We start from the raw sequence: 3,788 nt of genomic DNA, 5'->3' as shown, positions 1-3,788 counted from the left end.
TCTTGGAAAGTCCCTAACCGCAAAGTCAGCCTATCAGGACCCCAGGACCCCAAAACAGCCAACCAGTAGCCCCCCCACAGGCTCCTTCCCCCATAATCTCCCCTAGCATTTTGTTGCAACCCAAGATGCTTTGTAAATGAATAATATAAAAACCTAAAAAAAAAAAAACCTAGACTTCCCTTGTAACAAGGTTGCAGAGTGAGCAGCTTAACTGTCAAATCCTGCAGCCCAATCATATGCTTGAATAAAGACACTCCTTTGCTTTTACATGTGTGTACAGTGGGTCTCTCAGCGGCGCCTTTGGTCCCAACAATATGAAGAATATAGAAAAGATACAGAAAAGCTGAAAGAATTGAAGCATCAATCAGGGGATTTAAAGATGCAGTAGAAAGTATCAATAACAGACCACGTAGAAGAAAGAATCTCAGAAGTAGAGGATAAAACTCTTGACCTAACTCAGGCAGTTAAAGAGACAGAAAAAAAGAGAGAAAAAGCTAATGTTCACTGACAGAATTATGGGACTTCATGAAGCATTCAAACATATGAGTTACAGATATAACAGAAGGGGAAGAAGAATGCCCCCAGAGGCGTGGAAGTCCTACTAGAAGATATCATGAATGAAAATTCTCCAAATACCACCAAAGATTCGGACACACTCCTTTCAGAGGAATAGGTCTCTAGGTCATCTCAATGCAAATGGAGCTTGTACAAGACACATTGTCATGAACCCGTCCAAAGTTAAAACAGAAGAGAATATTCTGCAAGCTGCCAGAAGTAAGTGCCAATTGGCCTACAGGGACAAATCCATCAGGGTGACTTCAGACTTCTCAAATAAAACTTTTCAATCCAGAAGACAATGGTCATTTATCTTTAATCTACATAAACAAAACAATTTTCAGCCCAGAATTGTATACCCTGCTAAGCTAAGTTTTAAAATGGGTAGAGAAATCAAATCTTTTACTGATATACAAACATTAAGGAAGTTTGCCACAACAAGACCAACACTATAGGAAATACTTAGACCTATTCTACACACTGACCATCACAATGGACCATCAGCTAACTAAACACCTAGAAACTAAAGGTCAAAACATGGTTTCCATAATGATGCAAAAGATAAAAGTAAGCAATGGACTGTTACAAAATAAGATGAATAGAACTCCACCATACTTATCAATTATCTCAATAAATGTTAATGGCTTGAATTCCCCACCGAAGAGACATAGCCTGGTTAATTGGATAAATAAATGCAAGCAATTTATTTGCCATCTGCAGGAGACACACCTAGCCTTAAAGGACAAATTAAAACTCAGGGTTAAGGGAAGGAAGACAATTTTTCAACCAAATGGAATTCAGAAGACAATCTTATTCTCAGATACAAGTGGATTTAAATCAACTAAAGTCAAAAAAGACAAACATGGACACTTCGTATTGGTCAAGGGAACAATAGAACAAGAAAACATTTCAATTCTAAGTATTTTTTCACCCAACTTAAATGCTCCCAGATTCTTGAAACAAACCTTAATTAGTCTGAGCAATATGATATCCCATAACACCATCACATCAGGGGACTTTAATACTCATCTTACAGAGCTGGACAGATCCTCTAAACAGAAATTAAACAAAGATACAGGGACTTAAATGTGACCCTAAAACAATTGTGCTTGATAGTCATATATAGAATACTCCATCCTAAAGCTAAAGAACATACATTCCTCTTATTGGCCTATGGAGCATTCTATAAAATAGATCATTTCGTAGGACACAAATCAAACCTCAACAGAATCAAAAGAATTGAATTTTTACCTTCTATCTTCTCAAACCAAGGCAATAAAGGTTAAACTCAACTCCAACAAAAACATTCAATCCCACACAAAGGCACAGAAATTAAACAACCTTATGCTGAATGACAGTTGGGTTCCGAAGAAAGAAAAGAGGAAATCATTAACTTCATTGAGCATAACAACAATGAAGACACAAGCTACCAAAATCTGTGGGATACAGCAAAAGCAGTCCTGAGAGGAAAATTTATCACTTTAGATGCCTACATTTGACAAACAGAAAGAGAACACACCAACAAACTCACAAGCCATCTTATGGAGTTGGAAAAAGAAGAACAATCTAAGCCTAAACCCAACAGAAGAAAAGAAATATCCAAAATTAAATCAGGGATTAATGAAATTGAAAACAAAAGAATCATTCAGAAAATTAATGAAACAAGGAGTTGGTTTTTTGAAAAAATAAATGAAATAGATAAACCTTTGGCCAGACTAACTAGAAATAGAAAAGTAAAATCTCTAGTAACCTCAATCAGAAATGATAAAGGGGAAATAACAACAAATGCCACAGAGATACAAGAGATTATCTCTGAATACTATAAGAAACTCTATGCCCAGAAATTTGACAATGTGAAGGAAATGGATCAATATTTGGAATCACATCCTCTCCCTACACTTAGCCAGGAAGAAATAGAGCTCCTGAATAGACCAATTCCAAGTGTTGAGATCAAAGAAACAATTAAACAAAGAAACAATTAACAATTTTTTTTCCCAACAAAAAAATGCCCTGGTCTGGATGACTTCACATCAGAATTCTATCAAACCTTCAAAGAAGAGCTTATTCCCATACTGCAAAAATTATTCCAAAAAATTGAAGAGGAAGGAATCTTCTGGAACACGTTCTATGAAGCAAACATCACCCTGATACCAAAACCAGGAAAAGACCCAACTAAAAAGGAGAACTTCAGACCAATTTCACTAATGAACATAAACACAAAAATTCTCAACAAAATCCTAGCCAATAGATTACAGCTTCTCATAAAAAAGACATACATCATGATCAAGTAGGTTTCATCCCAAGGATGCAAGGCTGGTTTAACATATGCAAGTCCATGAATGTTATCCACTATACCAACAGAAGCAAAAACAAAGACCATACGATCCTCTCAATAGATGCAGAAAAAGCATTCGATAAAATCCAGCATTATTTTTTCTTTTTTATTCCTTTCCTCAAGCACAGCATTCTTTTCTAATTAGAACACTGAAGAGTATAGGCATAGGTGGCACATTTCTTAAACTGATCAAAACCATCTAAGACAAACCCATAGCTAATATTTTACCAAATGGAGTGAAACGGAAAGCTTTTCCACTCAGAATGGGAACCAGACAAGGTTGTGCTTTGTTGCTGCTACTATTCAACATAGTTCTGGAAGTTCTAGCCAAAACAATCAGGCAAGAGAAGGAAATTAAAGGCATCAAAATGGGGACAGAGGAGGTCAAACTCTCCCTTTTCACTAATGATATGATCTTATACCTAGAGAACCCCAGAGACTCAACCACAAGACTCTTGGAAGTGATCAAAAGATACAGTAATATCTCAGGAGATAAAATAAAGGTCCACAAATCAGTAGCTTTTGTATATGCCAATAGTAGCCAAGATGAAAAGCTAATTAAGGACACAATCCCTGTCATAGTAGCTTCAAAGAAATTGAAATACCTGGGAATGTACCTAATAAAAGAGGTGAAGGAACTCTATAAAGAAAATTATGAAACACTAAGAAAAGAAATAGCAAAAGATATTAACAAATGGAAGAACATACCATGCTTATGGCTGGGAAGAGTCAACATTGTTAAAATGTCCATACTTCTATATCCAAAAGACCAAAAAACACATTACAACAAAAATATTTGTATCAGAATGGTTATTGCAGCCCAATTCATAATTGCCAGGTCACAGAAAAAGCCCAAGTGCCCATCGATCCATGAATGGATCAATAAACTGTGGTATAT

The sequence above is a fragment of the Otolemur garnettii genome, unplaced genomic scaffold (genome assembly GCF_000181295.1).
Source record: "Otolemur garnettii isolate 467f Iridium unplaced genomic scaffold, OtoGar3 scaffold00053, whole genome shotgun sequence".
Lineage (NCBI taxonomy): Eukaryota > Metazoa > Chordata > Mammalia > Primates > Galagidae > Otolemur > Otolemur garnettii.
Note: the sequence above shows the minus strand (reverse complement) of the source record.